The 20,503-nt window shown below is 43.4% G+C and overlaps 1 pseudogene; it reads right to left on the bottom strand.

The window, feature by feature from the left end:
- LOC139382000 (tetratricopeptide repeat protein 27-like) overlaps window positions 1-20,503 on the bottom strand; it is a 145,730-nt pseudogene that overhangs the window by 79,873 nt on the left and 45,354 nt on the right.

The following is a 20,503-nucleotide window of genomic DNA, read 5'->3' as shown; positions in this document are numbered from 1 at the left end:
AGGGTGACAGAGACGAGCCTGCACGCTGCTTCTTCTCTCATCAGCCGCCAACATATCTTAGATTCCGATCATTCTGCGACTCCCACGCCCCCCTTACTTGTAACCAAATACCCAAGGGACTTAACATGAAACTGTTGCTGTGGTTAGTGATGGATCACTCAAAGCAAAATGTCCCCTTCAGAAGAGAGGGGGAGCAAAGTTTCTTAATAGAGGACGTGCAAGACATGTCACAGAGGAAGTGCTAAAACTAAACATGGTGAGACACAACTTACTGAGGTGAAGGCCAGGAGCTCTTCTTCAGTCAGCTTATGGATAGGGTTGTTCTTCTAGAAATCAGTGCTGCGAGACAGAGACACGACACACTGTAATCAACATGGAGCTTGTCTCTGCTCTCCCCCGATTGATTGCAGTGTTTTCTCCCATACATCAAGATGTTGACAGGATTCTTTCCCCCCTCCATATTGATTTATTAACGGTCAAGTGCCATCGTTCTATCGCTGAGGACGCTTCAGTGCATTGGCCATTAGACAGAATTGCCGGTTATGATAGAAAGGGCTTTCCTGAGACCATTAATCTACATCACTGCACCATCTGAGGGGCGATTGATTTCAGAATTAATTGTGTTCCTTGTTCTTTTTGATGAACAGTTCGGTGTAGTGTCGCGATCCCTTAGCCATGTGCCTGCCTGGCCAATCGGCATTAGGCAGGTGTGATATACTCCCACTGTGACCTGGAAAAGGCAGAAGTCCAGACAGACATTCTCTACAGTGGTATACTCTCCTTCATGGTAGTAATCTGAAAACACAAGCTAGATGAAAGCAATGTGCAGAATGGCTACCAAGAATTTGCTTTCACTTGTCGAGCAGCCATTTTAGACTATTGAGGTACACCCGTGTAAATGTATCAAATCAATGCCTGAATGGAAACGTCTGTGGCCAGCTACAAAACCAGATAAGGTTGGGGGGTGTTAGGGGAGTCTGCTTTCCAGACCAATGACGATTATGATTTAATGGAGATTAGACAGAACAATAACCAGCCCTCCATTACAAATGTTGTTTGTTCTCCAGCCTTGGACATTGGAGTCCAATGGGGGGGGGGGGGGGGGGGGGGGGCGTGGCAGTGTGAGATGTCGCTGTGTGTGTGTGTAGGAGTGACCTGTGGGAAAGCCACAGAGTTCACAGGGTTCAAATCAAATCAAATCAAATTTATATAGCCCTTCGTACATCAGCTGATATCTCAAAGTGCTGTACAGAAACCCAGCCTAAAACCCCAAACAGCAAGCAATGCAGGTGTAGAAGCACGGTGGCTAGGAAAAACTCCCTAGAAAGGCCAAATCCTAGGAAGAAACCTAGAGAGGAACCAGGCTATGTGGGGTGGCCAGTCCTCTTCTGGCTGTGCCGGGTGGAGATTATAACAAAACATGGTCAAGATGTTCAAATGTTCATAAATGACCAGCATGGTCGAATAATAATAAGGCAGAACAGTTGAAACTGGAGCAGCAGCACAGTCAGGTGGACTGGGGACAGCAAGGAGTCATCATGTCAGGTATTCCTGGGGCATGGTCCTAGGGCGAGTCAGTTGAAACTGGAGCAGCAGCACAGCCAGGTGGACTGGGGACAGCAAGGAGTCATCATGTCAGGTAGTCCTGGGGCATGGTCCTAGGGCTCAGGTCCTCCGAGAGAGAGAAAGAGAGAAGGAGAGAATTAGAGAACGCACACCTAGATTCACACAGGACACCGAATAGGACAGGAGAAGTACTCCAGATATAACAAACTGACCCTAGCCTCCCGACACATAAACTACTACTGCAGCATAAATACTGGAGGCTGAGACAGGAGGGGTCAGGAGACACTGTGGCCCACTCCGAGGACACCCCCGGACAGGGCCAAACAGGAAGGATATAACCCCACCCACTTTGCCAAAGCACAGCCCCCACACCACTAGAGGGATATCTTCAACCACCAACTTACCATCCTGAGACAAGGCTGAGTATAGCCCACAAAGACCTCCGCCACGGCACAACCCAAGGGGGGGGGGGGCAACCCATACAGGATGACCACATCAGTGACTCAACCCACTCAGGTGACGCACCCCCTCCAGGGACGGCATGAGAGAGCCCCAGTAAGCCAGTGACTCAGCCCCTGTAATAGGGTTAGAGGCAGAGAATCCCAGTGGAAAGAGGGGAACCGGCCAGGCAGAGACAGCAAGGGCGGTTCGTTGCTCCAGAGCCTTTCCGTTCACCCTCCCACTCCTGGGCCAGACTACACTCAATCATATGACCCACTGAAGAGATGAGTCTTCAGTAGAGACTTAAAGGTTGAGACCGAGTTTGCGTCTCTGACATGGGTAGGCAGACCGTTCCATAAAAATGGAGCTCTATAGGAGAAAGCCCTGCCTCTAGCTGTTTGCTTAGAAATTCTAGGGACAATTAGGAGGCCTGCGTCTTGTGACCGTCTTGTGTAGGTATGTACGGCAGGACCAAATCAGAGAGATAGGTAGGAGCAAGCCCATGTAATGCTTTGTAGGTTAGCAGTAAAACCTTGAAATCAGCCCTTGCTTTGACAGGAAGCCAGTGTAGAGAGGCTAGCACTGGAGTAATATGATCAAATTTTTTGGTTCTAGTCAGGATTCTAGCAGCCGTATTTAGCACTAACTGAAGTTTATTTAGTGCTTTATCCAGGTAGCCGGAAAGTAGAGCATTGCAGTAGTCTAACCTAGAAGTGACAAAAGCATGGATTAATTTTTCTGCATCATTTTTGGACAGAAAGTTTCTGATTTTTGCAATGTTACGTAGATGGAAAAAAGCTGTCCTTGAAATTGTCTTGATATGTTCTTCAAAAGAGAGATCAGGGTCCAGAGTAACGCCGAGGTCCTTCACAGGTTTATTTGAGACGACTGTACAACCATTAAGATTAATTGTCAGATTCAACAGAAGATCTCTTTGTTTCTTGGGACCTAGAACAAGCATCTCTGTTTTGTCTGAGTTTAAAAGTAGAAAGTTTGCAGCCATCCACTTCCTTATGTCTGAAACACATTCTTCTAGCAAGGGCAATTTTGGGGCTTCACCATGTTTAATTGAAATGTACAGCTGTGTGTCATCCGCATAGCAGTGAAAGTTAACATTATGTTTTCTTGGAAGCCTTCAGATGTCCTAAATGAATATGGTCACATTACAGAGGATTTTTAAATATTATAAATCATGTACCACATCAAACCAACAATACATATTTACATATTTCATTCCTTTTGAACGGCTATTATGGTTTCCTCTGCCACATCATACTTTCTAACCAATTTCGTATTTATGGTTCATTGTGAACTTTTGATTACACAACATTTCAAAAATTCCTAATTTAATGGAGCTGAGCCAAGTTCTTTAACAGTTTGTTGTTTATTAAAAAAGGTCAACTTCCTCCCCAGTTATGAAGGACAGAAACCCTTAGCGCAAATTATTATTAGAACCTTTTAGAACAGTCACTGAATAATTACAAATAGGGAAGATCTTGCCCAGGGCTCTACAAATGAGAATTTGCTAACAGAATTCCAGTCTGTAATTGTTTTCTGGCATCAGGCCTGTAGTCCACAGGTCCATAATGGGTGGGAGGATGATGGAAACAGTGGGTCTAGAGTAGGCTGGTCCAATCCTTCAGGTGCATGTCATATGTAAGGAAACCAACACCAGCCAGTGCCATTGACATCAAATATAACAATAATTTACTGAATGTCATTTATAAAACGCCTAAATCCAAAATTACTTACAGCCATGCGTGCACACATTTTCATGTGGGTCACCTGGTGGGAACCTACGATCCTGGCGTTGCAGGTGCCATGCTCTACCAACTGAGCCGTAGACTGCACTGTGTGGCAGGAGAGTTTATTTTTGATTTTGCTGGTGGGTGTGTTGCTGGTTAGAGGGGTGTTACTAGGAGTTGCCAGGTCCCCAGGAATGGCAGGAGCCCAAGTCCAGGAAAGGGATATTCCAGACTAGGTCACATTCACAAAGCTCCGTGGAGCGGCGTGAACTCTGATCCATTCCCAGGCGAAGTGTGAGGGGAGAAGAGGGAGCACAGGGCTGGTGGTGGACTCCCAATACACTCGCTACACATGTGCAGTGTGTGGAATCAAGTATGTGAGTGTGTCTACACTAGCGTGTGTAGGAAAGGGAAAGGGGGGATACCTAGTCAGTTGTACAACTGAATGCATCCAACTGAAATGTGTCGTCCGCATTTAACCCAACCCCTCGGAATCATACAGGTGCGTGGGGCTGCCATAATCCACATCCACAGCACCCGGGGAAAAGTGGGTTAAACTGCCTTGCTCAAGGGCAGAACAACATACTTTTTACCTCGTCAGCACAGGGATTCGATCCAGCAACCGTTTGGTTACTGTAACTGTGTGTGTGAAGAATGCACACATCTTTGCTATTGAATCTGTGCCATTTGACTCAAGTCAGAGGTATGGCATCAAAACCAGCCATCTCTAAAAAGTTAAAAGTATTGGGTGGGTGGGGGTCCAATGTAGACGATTTTATCTCAATATCAAATAATATCGGGTAAACAATTAAGTACCTTACTGTGATGATTGTTTTCAATTAATATGGTCCAAAACAAACAAAAATAGCTTATTTCTCAAGCAAGAATTTAGCTAGGACTGTCTGAGTGGGGAGGGGAAAACTCAAAACTAGCTGTTATTGGCAGAGAGGTTTGGAACTCTTTCTTACTGGTCTATTAACAAAAACAAAAACGCAAAATGCAACCATTTCAACTAATTTACTGAGGGTAGGCCCTAATCTATGTCTGCAGGGACGCAGCCATGGGTGGGCTAAGGCCCAGCCAATCAGAATTAGTTTTTACCCACAAAGAGGTTTTATTACAGACAGAAATAATCCTCAATTTCATCAGCTGTCCTGGTGGCTGGTCTCAGATGGATGTGGAGGTCCTGGGCTGGCATGGGTACATGCGATCTCCGGTGGGGAGGACAGTCGGACGTACTGTCAAATTCTCTAAAATGACATTGGCCGCAGTTTATGGTAGAGAAATTAACATTCAATTCTCTGGCAACAGCTCGTTGACATTCCTGCAGTCAGCATGCCAATTGCATGCTCCCTCGAAACTTGAGACAGTGGCATTGTGTTGTGACAAAACTGCACATTTTAGAGTGGATTTTTATTGTCCCCCAGCACAAGGTGCACCTGTGTAATGATCATGCTGTTTAATATGCCACACCTGACAGGTGGTTGGATTATCTTGGAATATGAGAAATGCTCACTAACAGGGATGAAAACAAATCTGTGAAATAAATGTGAGAACTTTTTGCACGTATGGAACATTTCTGGGATCTTTTATTTCAGCTCATGAAAAATGTGACAAACACCTTACATTGGTCACGTTTATATTTTTGTTCAGTATAATTAACCCCATGGTCAAAGCTCTATCCAACCAAAACAGGCGGTCTTTTCAAACAGCTCTAACACTAAAAAGGCATTCTCATAATTTTTACAATTTCACAGTATTATTCAAACTGTGGAAATATGTATAAAACACTGGGAATTTAAGCATATACACAGATTGCACAAAACATTAGGAACATGAGACTGACCAGTGTCATGACCTTGGCCTGGGGGTAGGTTTATGACAGTCATAAATACCTCTCCCCACTTTTTCCTCTGTCTACCCTACTGACGTGACATTTGAAAATCCTTTGGTTAAACAGAGATTCTGGGAACATCAGAAGGTGGGGGGGAAATGAACTATATTCTGGTAATCCGACCAATTGAACATATGCGGTGGTACTTAATGAATATGTCAGTTCGGTTGTCAATGATAGGATGACAAACTCTACAGTGGAAAGTCTGCACACTGTAGTTATCGGATTCACATGGAATTGTTGTTCAATTTAAATGTTTGAATATAAAATTATTGGTGAAAAGATTTGATTTAATTTTAGCTTCCAAATGAGAGATTTAGGTTTTCAAAAGGTTAAGGGCTCTGGTCAATCAGTGGCCCGCCCCTGTGAAGAGACATGGATTATAAAACTTTTCAAACACACCCTTCTCCCTCCACTATATAAAGCCTTGTGAGGATGTGAGGACGACGGTCCGATGTCAGAATGGTTCAGATAATAACTACAGAACGAAGCCAAAAGCGTGAGCTTTGGGTGCGAATGGTATGAACTTTGAACTCTTATTCACTACAGAAGTGATACCTTCTAGCCGTTGAGATAGCAACAACAGCTGCAAACGTGGGCTAGGAAAGGACAGACAGAGTATCCCGTCTACCACACAACAATGGTACATACAACGAACCAATTCTTCAAAGGACTCTGTTGGGCAACACGGCCTTCCCTCTACCACCAACCTACCGAAGTGCAGCTCAGAGTAAATATTTATTGCATTTTCCTTTTCCAAGTGGGCGGTAATTTAGAATGCATAAGATACTGGATTTACGATATAGACATCGCTTCTCCCTTTGTTCCTCAGTCTTCCCGCTCTTTCACTCAAACCTATCCCCTTTTCTTTGTGTAACCAGCTGTCATATCTGTTCAGCCCGCTAGGGACGTTTTCCTTTATGATGTAATTTGTAATCAAGGTATGATTTATTCTGTGTATATGTAATTCTGTGTAATTAGTTATGTATTTAGTAAATAAATAATTAAACCAAATGTTGTATTGCTGATTCAACTTGTTAGCCAGGGTTCGTGAAGAATTTACAACTGATGAGACTGAAATAAGACTGAAATAAGGTGACGATTAATATTGACTGCTATTGATGTAAAATATTACTAGGTCTTTAAGAGTTTATTCGGAAGATAACGGCTCTATACATTTTCTTTCGTGGTGCCCCGACTTTGTAGTTAATTACATTTACATGATTAGCTCAATCAGGTAATATTAATTACAGAGAAAGGATTTTATAGAATAGCATGTCATATCACTTAATCCGGCATAGCCAAAGACACGACACCAGGTTAAAGCTATGATCCCTTACTGATGTCACTTGTTAAATCCACTTCAGGATTGTTGTAGATGAAGAGGAATAGACAGGTTAAAGAAGGACTGTTAAGACTGGAGACAATTGAGACATGGATTGTGTGTGTGTGTGTCATTCAGAGGGTGATTGCAAATAGAATTGTTGTGCAACGACTGAGCTTATAAAAGCATTTGTTTTACTCCAGCAGCAACGGGCCGAGGAGCTGCAGCAGTACAAGTGTAAATACACAAGTGGCAATTTAAATTCCACCATATCATGCAAATTAACCTATAGGCCTATAAGCATGTCAGTCAAATACATTTTCATCAACTGGTACTTCCATCAATTAATAAAAAGCATTACTAGGCAACGAGATAATGTCTTCTCCTGCTCAATTTGGCCAGAAACAATTTATTTTGGGGGAGCCAAAAGCAGGCAATTACCAGCTAATGGAAACCCTGTTCTGCACCATAGGGTCAATGTGTTCCAATGTGCAATGCGTCTCCTCTAGGGACGAGTGCCTTGCGGGGAGGGAGATGCAGGTTACGTAAGTAACCTTGAGTTCCATTTGAAACAGTTGTTTCGATGTTTCACTAAGGGATATGGCAAACTGCCGTAACACAGACATGCTCTCCAAAGCCAGGGTACTTTCAACAGCATCACCCCTCAGAGGCTCCCACACAGAGGACAGTATGCCCCAATGGTGCAGTGACATGTAGTCGGTAAAACCTCAAAAGTAGGAGGAGGTGGCTCAACATGCCGCCTCGCAAACCTCTTGTAAAGTGATGTCTTTGAACAGTGCCCAAGAGGAAGCCAAACCTCTGGTGGAATGAGTCCTCAGGCCCATTTTAACCCTTGCTATTATAAGTTAATATAATAACCTCTACTATCCAATGGGATAACCGTTGATGAGAGACAGTTGGTCACTCTTGCGCCATGCTCTTGTTCTATGCAAGTAGATGCACAACATGTGTACTGCACATCAACGGTGGAGACGCCCTTCTTCAGTAGAGTTGAAGAGTGGTGGTTGGAAAGACATCAGGTCTAGGTTTTCCAAGATAATTGTAATTGCTGCTGATCTTAGGAATTAAGGCAGGGTTGAATAACAGCATCACCTTGGAAAACACTGGAGCAAGCTGCAGACACGAATGATGGACTAAGTGCTTTCAACTCACTCACTCGCTTTGCGGATGTAAGGGCAAATGGCAAAGCAGTCTCAGAGATTTCGTCTCAAAAGATTCCTGAGAAATCGTCTCAAGCACAATACAGGTCTGAAGATGGAGCTAAAGGCTTGGAGACTGGGCGTAAATGACGCTCAGCCTTCATGAAACAACACAACAGAAGGTGTTTCCCAACTGTGTTATTGTCCAAGCCTATACACTGAGTATACAAACATGAAGAACACCTCTTTCCAGCGAACTTGACAACTGTGGGAACTATTGAGTCAACATGGCCCAGAATCCCTGTGTAAGGCTTTTGACATCTTGTAGAGTCCATGTCCCAAACAATTGAGGCTGTTCAGAGGGCAGGGGAGGGGGCGGTCCAACTCAAAATTAGGAAGGGGATCCTAATATTTGTTATATTCAGTGTATGGCAGGCTAAGATGGCTGCTAAATAGACATTAACAGTGGGGAAAAAGCCTTCCCTCTGTCCAAAAAGACCCGCAAGAAGCATAACACCTCAAGATACAGAGCATTGGTAAGGAATTATCAATTTTCAGTGAACCAACTTCTCAAAAACACACCAGTTGTTTCCATACAGTAGTAGGGGCTCTTGCGATCTGGATCGCCTCAATGACTTCGAGAGGAAAGCCTGTCGCATTCAGATGTATTCTCTCACGGGCAAGGCTCAGAAGGCCATGGTTTCAGGGTGGGAAATCTCTGTTTGCCTGGGTCAATAGATCCCTGCTTAATGGAAGCTGTCATGGCTCGACATAAAGCAGGAGTAAAAATTCTGCTAACTAGATTTTAAATGGCCATTGAGGGGCTTCCAAGATAAGGGGTAAATCTTGTTCTCTCACTCTGTTCAAAGTGGGGAGAATCAGTCATAGGAGGAGGAAATGCATAGCGCATCACCCTTGGCTAAGGGTGTGCAAGCGCATCCAGTTCCAGTGTTATGTATTCCGCTATCACAAAGACAACGGGCAGTGTCTCTTTGTGTGATGCAAAGAGATCTAGACCGTATCTATCCCAGATTTGGTTCAACACCTGGGGATGGAGTCTCCAGTACCCATATAGGGGATTGCCTATGGACAAAAAGTCCGCTCCCACATTCAATACGCCTGAGACATGAGTAGCGTGTAGTGGAAGTAGGTTTACCCTGCTCCACAGAAAAATCTTGACAATCTGTGTAGATGCAGAGAGTGAGTGCCGCCCTGCTGGTTGATGTATGCTACCACAGTCATATTGTCTGTCCTGAGAAGGATGCGACAATTTTGAAGGAAGTGCATCAAGGCATGAAGCAATGTCAGCCGTTCGAGGTAATGTATGAGCGTGGCGGAGCTGTGGGGACCATAATCCGTGTACTGCCCTTCCCTCGTGAACTGTGTTCCACACTGTGAGTGCCACATCTGTTGTCACTACCCTTATAAGAAAATGGAGGGGCTCCTCCCGTGAGGGAGAGCTGAAAAGACAGTCCTGGGTCACAACTATCTGTTGATTGCTGTGTCGTTGACACCCCAGGCCAGCCCCTCAATTCTGAAAATCTCTCATTCGCAGTAATCCCAGTAGTATTACTGAGATGGAAACTGCCAGTATTGATGGCTCTGACCCCCCATTGCTTAATAGAGAGGAGATTCCCTGCTCTAGTAAGCAAGAGGAGTCTCTCCTCGCAGTTGAACCCCCCTGGATTGTGCCCCTAGAGGCTCGAAGGTTGAGATCCGACGCAGATCTCGCCCATTGATCTTGGTTGGCTGTGCTCATCCTATTGAGCAAACCGGCCTGGTACGCCAGCAGTAGGGATGTTACGTTCAAGCCCATACTGAACCTGCAGCAGCAATGTAGACCTTTTGGAATATGGAGGCGGTAAACACTCCGCTTTCCCAGGGAGAGCAGTGCCGGTCATTGCCGAGGCACTGGGGTTGAGGTGACTAGCCAGTGAAGGCTTGACTACCAGAGGTTTGCCGAATCCCAATTCCTCCATGCCCTGGATGTCAATGCCAACAAAGCGCTCATCTCAATAGCTAGCCATGTGGCGATAGCTAAACAGAAACTGACAAGTAGAAAATGAATTATGCAAAAGCAAAACCTTGCGGTCGGTACTCAACACAAATCGACAAGAACTGAAGTCTTCCGTTAGACAGCGTTAACGGTTCATTGCGAAGGCAGAAATCGAATCGTGCTGAGGAGAGCTTTAGTGAACGCAGTCACTTCCGCGAGGAAGAGAGGTGGGAATAACCAGCTTGGATGGCGAGTGGCTCCCTTTATAGAGAGGGGCTCAAATAATTTGCCTCGCCACTCAACCGGTCTATCCCCAATAGACACTGTGCGATTGGTTACTTTGAGCTTGTGGGCATGCCCTATCGTATCTGGTAGTAAGACATCAAAACAAGTATTTGAAATAGCCCAGGTTCTAACTGAACTTTCTCCTTGACTAACCTTACATACAGCGCCTTCAGAAAGTATTCACACCCCTAGACCTTTTCCACATTTTGTTGTGTTACAGCTTGAATTTAAAATGGATTAAATCAAACTTGTTTTTGTGACTGGCCTACACAATAACCATAATGTCAAAGTGGAATTATGTTTTTAGAAATGTTTACAAATTAATTAAAATGAAAAGCTGAAATGTCTTGAGTCAATAAGTATTCAACCCCTTTGTTACTGCAAGTTCAGGAGTAGAAATGTGCTTAACAAGTCACATAATAAGTTGCATGGACTCACTCGGTGTGCAATAATAGTGTAACATAAGATTTGTGAATGACTACCTCATCTCTGTATCACACACATATAATAATCTGTAAGGTCCCTCAGTCGAGCAGTGAATTTCAAACACAAATTCAACAACAAAGACCAGGGAGGAAAGAGGAAAACCTGGTTTAGTCTGCTTTCCACCAGACACTGGCAGATGAATTCACCTTTCAGCAGGACAATAACCTAAAACACAAGGTCAAATCTACACTGGAGTTGCTTACCAAAAAAACAGAATATTCCTGAGAGGCCGAGTTAGAGTGACTTAAATCTACTTAAATCTTTGGCAAGACCTGAAAATGGTTGTCTAGCAATGATCAACAACCAATTTGACAGAGGGTGAAGAATGTCAAAAATAATAAATGGGCAAATGTTGCACAATCCAGATGTGGAAAGATCAAGGAGACTTACCCAGAAAGACTCCCAGCTGTAATCACTGCCAATGGTGCTTCTATAAAGTAATGACCCGGATGTGAATACTTATGTAAATGAGATCAGTATTTTATATCGAATCAATTTGCAAACATTTCTAAAAACGTTTTCACTGTCATTATGCAGTAGTGTGTGTAGATGGGTGAGAAAAATCCATTAAATCCATTTTGAATTCAGGCAGTAGCAAAATGTAGTCAAGGGGTATGAATACTTTCTGAAGGAAATGTATTTTCCACTATATCCATGGACCATAGGAGGATGACAGGGTTGCTGACTTTCCAGCATTGAATAATTATGTAACGTGTATGTAATGAGTAAGAACGGCATTCAACAAAATCATTTTTTGCCCATGTTATCTTGAGTGCTGTAGGTATGTTCATCAATTTGTTCTCGTCAGTATCAATAAGGTGAACCGTATTCCACATACAATGACCGCCTAGCCCTTTATATCTAGTCTCCCAATGGAACAGCTTTGATAGACTATTTTGACCTTTATTGACCTTTGGTGGTACAGTTGAAGTCGGGAAGTTTACTTTCACCTTAGCCAAATACATTTAAGCTCCATTTGAACAATTCCTGACATTTAATCCTAGTAAAAATTCCCTGTCTTAGGTTACTAAATTATTCCATGTGTTATTTCATAGTTGAGGTCTTCACTATTATTCTACAGAGTAGAAAATAGTACAAATAAAGAAAAACCCTTGAATGAGTAGGTGTTTTAAAATGTTTAACCAGTAGTGTACATAAGAGGGAAACATAAGAGGAAAGTAGGCAAGAGATGCAGAAAGAAGAATGGATAAAAGAGGGAGTCAGAGAAGGGAAGTGTAAGAGTGGTTTTTGACTGGAGGAAGCAAGCATCACTCCCCTTTGTCCTGAGTAGCTGTTCTAAAACTTTTGACCAGTAGGGTACTTGGAATGTGGCAGGTCCATTTAGATTTAGTTCCAGGAAGAAATGTTTTAGGTGAAAAAAGTCTGCTGCCATGCATAACATTTGTAAACATACACCCACCTAACACTAAACCATTTTTCATAGCTCATGATTACTGTGAACTGACATCACAGTAAACAAAGGGGATCTGTGTTTTGGCCAATTTTCTAACTTGTAAACAAGTCTACACACACAAAAAAATACTGAAAATGGCCAAACCCCTTTCCACCCAAATACCTTGGCCAGCATAAACACAGCATTTGACTGCCAGGAACACCCAGTAGAAATCCCACCATCTTGAAAGGTTTGAAAGTCCAAAGTACCTGATGGTCTATTTTCTGTGGCCCTTCTAAAGGAGGTAGCTAATGGCTAAAACACACAAGGTGCCAGATGTCCTGACAAGCTGCACATGCGCCTCAGGTGGCCGGGTCAGAAGACATATGCATGGTTACCCACAAACACACACTTAGGAGAGCAAAGGTTAACCCACCCACCACCAAGGAGAGCCTTCTACAGAATGGCTGCCTGGCTCAGTGGTGGTTTTATTGCGCTTTCACCTGCACCCACCACAGACATCAGTGAGACAGTTTAATGATAAAAGCCGAAGTGTTGTTCTATTTGCTTTCCCCATTGTAATTCTCCCATTCCCTCATTCTCTGTGATGTTCTCCTAATCGATTTACCTCCGTCTACTTTCCCTCACCAGCTGATAAAAGAACCAGCCAGCTGTGGCAAATTTCATATCTGGAGTTTAATCCCATATTGTATTTTTACATCAAGTGCATTGCTCTGACAGAAACCCTCCTCAATGGGGCATGACACACAATATTCTATAGCAGTGGTTCCCAAACTGTGGGGCGGGGGGGGAGGGTCCGCATGAATACACATGTGGCAAGATGTATAAAGTTGCAAGAAAACTAGCTTAAAACGGTAGACAAAATGTGTAGAATTGCAGGAAATGAGCTATAAAACCTGCAACATTTTCTCTCCACCAACAAAGAGGGGTTTGAACAGTTTGTGTCATGAACAGTGCTTGTACCCATAGAAATAGACATGAAGCGCGCAGGATGTTGCCCCAATGCTGGAAGGGAGGCCTGACTGAAAACGGTTGGGAACCCCTGTTCTATAGGACGGAAAGTAAAATGTATGGACATATTCAGGAACCTCCTTTTGTTGTATAATGTTTCATAGTTCCCTCTGACAGTGCTTGTCTGCATATTACAACATAGAATTGGCAATTGATCAGAGAAGGTTGTGTCCAATATTGGGTAATATAATACTGGGTAGGTACAGAAATTGCATTTCTTAAATACAGTCCCCAGAGTATCTATACCATGCAAATCCCTCACCCAAAGTCATTGGTTCTTACCAATGACTACATGAGAATGCTATTCATTGACTACAGCTCAGCGTTCAACACCATAGTACCCTCAAAGCTCATCACTAAGCTAAGGAACCTGGGACTAAACACCTCCCTCTGCAACTGGATCCTGGTCTTACCCCCCAGGTGGTAAGGGTAGGTAGCAACACATCTGATCCTCAACACTGGAGCTCCCCAGGGGTGCGTGCTCAGTCCCCTCCTATACTCCTTGTTCACCCACGACTGCATGGCCAGGCACGACTTCAACACCATCATTAAGTTTGCTGACGACAACAGTGGTAGGCCTGATCACCGACAACAACGAGACAGCCTATAGGGAGGAGGTCAGAGACCTGGCCGGGTGGTGCCAGAATAACAACCTATCCCTCAACGTAACCAAGACCAAGGAGATGATTGTGGACTACAGGAAAAGGAGGGCCGAGCACGTCCACATTCTCATCGACGGGGCTGTAGTGGAGCAGGTTGAGAGCTTCAAATTCCTTGGTGTCCACATCAACAACAAACTAGAATGGTCCAAATACACCAAGACAGTCATGAAGAGGGCACAACAATGTCTATTCCCCCTCAGGAGACTGAAAAGATTTGGCATGGGTCCTGAGATCCTCAAAAGGTTCTACAGCTGCAACATCGAGAGCATCCTGCATCACTGCGTAGTACGGCAATTGCTCGGCCTCCGACCACAAGGCACTTCAGAGGGTAGTGCGTACGGCCCTGTACATCACTGGGGCAAAGCTGCCTGCCATCCAGGACCTCTACACCAGGCGATGTCGGAGGAAGGCCCTGAAAATTGTCAAAGACCCCAGCCACCCCAGTCATAGACTGTTCTCTCTACTACCGCATGGCAAGCAGTACCGGAATGCCAAGTCTAGGACAAAAAGGCCTTTCAACAGTTTTTACTCCCAAGCCATAAGAATACTGAACAGCCACCCGCCAACCCCACCACCCGCCAACCCCTCTTTTTACGCTACTGCTACTCTCTGTTCATCATATATGCATAGTCACTTTAACCATACTACCTCAATAAGCCTGACTAACCGGTGTCTGTATATAGCCTTGCTACTCTTACTTTCAAATGTCTATTTACTGTTGTTTTATTTCTTTGCTTACCTACACACACACACTTTTTTTCTCCGCACTATTGGTGAGAGCCTGTAAGTAAGCATTTCACTGTAAGATCTACCTACACCTGTTGTATTAGGCGCACGTGACAAATAAACTTTGATTTGATTCATATACAATATACAGTGCATTCCGAAAGTATTCAGACTCCTGGACTTTTTCCACATTTTGTCATGTTAAAGCCTTATTCTACAAAGGTTTGAATAAATAAAATAAATCAATCCACACACACACAATACCCCATAAAAAAACAGAAATACCTTATTTACATAAGTATTCAGACCTTTTGCTATGGGATTCGAAATTGAGCTCAGGTGCATCCTGTTTAAATGAATCATCCTTGAGATGTTTCTATAACTTGATTTGAGAACACTTGTGGTAAATTCCTGTTTCAGCATGACAATGCCCCCCATGCACAAATACAGAAATGGATTGTCGGGATCGGTGTGGAAGAACTTGATTGGCCTGCACAGAGCCCTGAACTCAACCCCATCGAACACGTTTGGGATGAATTGGAACACCGACTGCGAGCCAGGCCTAAAAGCCCAACATCAGTGCCCAACCTCACTAATGCTTGTGGCTGAATGGAAGCAAGTCCCTGCTGCATTCTGATGTTCCAACGTCTAGTGGATAGCCTTCTCAGAAGAGTGGAGGCTGTTATAGCAGGAAAGGGTGGGCCAACTTCATAATAACGCCCATGATTTTGGAATGAGATGCTTGACGAGCAGGTGTCCACAACACTACATAACCAAAATTATCTCCACAGGGTTAGCATCCCTCAACTCAGATTCCAAATTATGTTTTTCATGGCATAAGGGTATTGGATGTGCATGTCACCATTTTCTACCATTGAGAAGGTCTTATTTCAGAGGAAGACACAAAAGGCAGACAGGGTCAATTGGCACTGGGGTCTCCCCCTGCTGCCGCTGTTGTGAGGTGCTGTGGAGTGGTGTCTACCAGTTCTCTCTATCTCCATTCCAGCCAGCAAGCTCTGGCTAATGATGGGCTTGATTGAGCCCATTTACTTCCCCTCAGCCTGTAATGAGGGCATTACCCTGAGTAGCAGAGCCTGGGAGCTAGCTGGATACCCGCCACAGCCAGGAGGACGATGGAGGGAGGCCAGCGCTGTTTTTGGAGATGACTGAAGAAATATAGGACACATAAGACTTGCATACAGGAGATGTACAGTATATAGTAGGGGTATTCCAATCTGAATCTCAAGGTCAGCAACACATTTGATTGCAATCCTTTCACTGTTAAGACAGATAGACTTTCCAATCCATCAATAAAAGTGAATAGCCCTGCTGTACAGTACCAGTCAAAAGTTTGGACACACCCACTCATTCAAGAGTTCTTCTTTATTTTTACTATTTTTCTACATTGTAGAATAACATTTCATTTGGGTCTTTTGAGCATCATGCTATACTGTTTAATTGTCAGCCACCAGTGCTGGCCATAACCCTATATAGGCCACCAAAGCACTGCCCAACTTTCTTTCATGATTTCTCTGAATTATTGTCCTTGAGAACAATGATAAAATCATTGTGTTGGGTGACTTTAATGTGCTCTTCCCGACCATTGATGGATGGCCTGATAAAGCCTACCCCCGCAAACCTATGTGAACTTTCCTCCACATTTAAATATGATGAGAGTTGCGGTATATTTCAGAGAGGAGATAAAACTATTTTTGCTGGGTATTAGTCAAGCAAGACCTGATGAGAAGTTTGATGATATGTGCTCCAGTCCATCACGCAAAAGCACTATGGATTTATTCTCTCTGGTTGATACAGACATGCTCAGGAAAGTGATATCACAACTTAAGCCTTCAAGTGGCCTTCGATCCTATCCCCTCCACCTTCTTCAAAACAGTTTTTATTTGCATATCTGAAGAAGTGCAAACTATTGCTAAATCACTCCAACCTCCTATTTTTCATTTTCAAAAAATTACAATCTGGCCCACCACAGCACAGAGACAGCCTTTGTCAAAATGGTAAATTATTTTAGAGCCAACTATTGCTAAATCACTCCAACCTCCTATTTTTCATTTTCAAAAAATTACAATCTGGCCCACCACAGCACAGAGACAGCCTTTGTCAAAATGGTAAATTATTTTAGAGCCAACACAGGCGCCAAACAGCTCTCGAAACCAACAGTTGAAGTCTGAAGATTACATACACTTAGGTTGGAGTCATTAAAACTCGTTTTTCAACCACATCACAAATTTCAACTTAATAAACTATAGTTTTGGCAAGTAGGTTAGGACATCTACTTTGTGCATGTTTACGGACAGATTATTTCACTTACAATTCACTGTATCACAATTCCAGTGGGTCAGAAGTTTACATACACTAAGTTGACTGTGTCTTTAAACAACCTGGAAAGTTCCAGAAAATTATGTAATGGCTTTAGAAGCTTCTGATAGGCTAATTGACATCATTTGAGTCAATTGGAGGTGTACCTGTGGATATATTTCAAGGCCTACCTTCAAACTCAGTGACCCTTTGCTTGACATCATGGGAAAATCAAAAGAAAATCAGCCAAGACCTCAGGAAAAAAAAAAGACCTCCACAAGTCTGGTTCATCCTTGGAAGCTGTTTCCAAATGCCTGAAGGTACCACGTTCACCTATACAATCGATAGTACGCAAGTATAAACACCATGGGACCACGGAGCCATCATACAGCTCAGGAAGGAGATAAGTTCTGTCTCCTAGAGATTAACGTACTTTGGTGCGAAAAGTGCACATCAATCCCAGAACAAGAGCAAAGGACCTTTGACCTCATGGCTTGGTTTTTTGCTCTGACATGCACTGTCAACTGTGGGATCTTGTATAAACAGGTGTGCACTTTTCCAAATCATGTCCAATCAAATTAATTTACCACAGGTGGATTCCAATGAAGTTGTAGAAACATCAAGGATGATCAATGGAAACAGGATGCACCAGAGCTCAATTTCGAGTCTCATAACAAAGGGTCTGAATACAAAAAAAACAAACTAAAGTTTTCGTTTTGTCATTATGGGATGTTGTGTGTAGATTGAAGAGGAAAACACATTATTTAATACATTTTAGAATAAGGCTGTAAAGTAAAGTGTGGAAAGTCAAGGGGTCTGAATATTTTCAGAATGCACTGTATATCACCGAGTATGGCTAAGCTATTCTTCGTACTGCCAGTGAATTGAAGTTGAACAGCACCAAGCATCAGTTTACTTTGGCCTAAAATGTCATATCAAAAGTATTGCCTATAGCTTATTTAACGAAACCCTGGCTGGCTGTTGATGTCCAAGGTCAGGGCTCTCCAACCCTGTTCCTGGAGAGCTACCTCCCTGTAAATGTTCACTCCAACCGCATTTGTAACTAACCTGACTCCGCTTATCAACCAACTAATTATTGATTCAGATGTGCTAGATTAGGTTTGGAGTGAAAACCTACAGAATGGCAGCTCTCCACGAACAGGGTTGGAGAGCCCTGTCCAAGGGAATCGATCGCAAAGCAGCGTCCACGCAAAACCTTTTGTTAATGGCAAGTTCACTTACTCATCCATAAATAGTCAAGTGCAAATACGGTTCAGCAGCTCAAATCAGCAGGATGTGGGGCATTGTTATCAGGAAGGATAACAATGGATCGCTAAAACAATGATGGATCGCTAAAACAATGATAATGATCACACTTTCATAAATGTAAATATTATGGGGAGAGCTATACATTTGCCAGCCAAGCACGAGTTATCAGTGTGTAGCCTATTGTCGTCCAGACATGACATTGAAATATCTTCACACCTACAATAAAAGCCTCCAAGCTTCTATCGTAAGAGTCAATTCAATTCTTAAAAAATTAAGAATTAGTGGGATGTTTGGAAAAACTAATCCTGTGTGAATCGTCTTCTGGAATAACGCACATGCTTGGACAATAATTACAAAACCAACGGCTCTACTAATACCGTCCGAATAGGGCTATAACATAGCAAAGATTAGGCTTATCAGTGTCGAGTGAGCCGCGTCATCCGTCAAGGATGCTCATGCGAGTCCTCTAGAACGCAAATGTAGTCTTCCTAGTTGGACTCTGCAATAATGAGGTGGTGTGTGTGTGCGCATTCATTCCAGCATGTTCACAGGAGTCAGTGACAGCTCCAAAAATCCTTGAGTCGTGCACTACTAGTTTTAAGGTCACTGCACTGGCTGCCTGTGAGTTTTAGAATTACTTTTAAGATTCTGCTGGTTTTTAAATCAATCCACGGTTGTCCACCCAATACATGTCAGATATGCTTTTAAAGTTAAGTTATGTGCCCAGTAGGTCCCTCAGGTCCTCTGGCCTTTTAACTATCCCAAAGCCTAGGACCAAGAGGCATGGAAAGGCAGCGTTTAATTACTACGCACCCAGCCTCTGGAATAGCCTGCCAGAGAACCTGAGAAGGGCCGGAAATGTGGGCATACTTAAAAGAGATCTTAAAACATCTTTTTAGCTTTGCTTTTCCTTTGGGAGCTTTTTAGTCATTCCATTTTTGTTATCCTTTTGTTTATCCTCTTATGTTTGTTGTGTAGTAAATATTAAAGGTATTTATTATTTGTATTTTTTTCCTGTGAAGCATATTGTGTTTCAATACATGTCAATACATGTCTGAAATATGCTGTAGAAATAAAAGCTTGATTTGAATTTTTTTTATTTTATTTATTTTACCTTTAACTAGGCAAGTCAGTTAAGAACAAATTCTTATTTACAATGACGGCCAAACCCAGATGATGCTGGGCCAATTGTGTGCCGCCCTATGGGACCCCCAATCACGGCCGGATGTGATACAGCCTGGATTCAAACAAGGGACATTAGTGACGCCTCTTGCACTGAGATGCGGTGCCTTAGACCTCTGTGGCTCTCAGGAACCCAAACTGTACGAGTATCTTTTTAATTACAGATGCAAAGGCCTACCCTGTTACTCTTTCTGTTAGTTTTTGTCCAATCGCAGTTGTCTCTGTCTGTGTAAAAGGTTTGTTTTCATCCTCCCTAGGGACAGTAGTTTTTCAAGGAGTAAAAAAAAAAACATATGACCTGATCAGAAATCATAGGCCATACAAAACAGTTTTTTGCTTTCACAGCTGATTCATGACTATGTCAAACGCTACAAATTGGGTAATAACCAAACAGTGGTTACAGCATCACTCACTGTAAAATAAAGTGACATTGTTTAAAGTGACTTGTGATACATTTATTACATCCAATTTTTAATTATTAAAGTGGCTAGAGATTTGAGACAGTATGTTGGCAGCAGCCACTCAATGTTAGTGATGGCGGTTTAACAGTCTGATGGCCTTGAGATAGAAGCTGTTTTTCAGTCTCTCGGTCCCTGTTTTGATGCACCTGTACTGACCTCACCTTCTGGATAGTAGCGGTGTGAACAAGCAGTGACTCAGGTGGTTGTTGACCTTGATTATCTTTTTGGCATTCCTGTGACATCGGGTGGTGTAGGAGTCCTGGAGGGCAGGTAGTTTGCCCCCGGTGATGTGTTGTGCAGACCTCACTACCCTCTGGTGTGCCTTACGGTTGTGGGCGGAGCAAGTTGCCGTACCAGGCGGTGATACAGCCCGACAGGATGCGCTCGACTGTGCATCTGTAAAAGTTTGAGTGTTTTCGGTGATTACTTACCCTGTACTGAAAGAAGATTGTTCATTACCGAGTCAGACGTGAAGGATTTACTTCAGACGCCCGACAAGGCCCTCATCCTCACAATTCGTAGGAGAAAGACAGAGATATTGGGGACGTAGGCCTGGGTGCCTTGT

This window comes from Oncorhynchus clarkii, chromosome 23, assembly GCF_045791955.1.
Source record: "Oncorhynchus clarkii lewisi isolate Uvic-CL-2024 chromosome 23, UVic_Ocla_1.0, whole genome shotgun sequence".
NCBI lineage: Eukaryota > Metazoa > Chordata > Actinopteri > Salmoniformes > Salmonidae > Oncorhynchus > Oncorhynchus clarkii.
The sequence above is the reverse complement of the archived record's forward strand: the minus strand, read 5'-3'. Positions and strand labels throughout refer to the sequence as shown.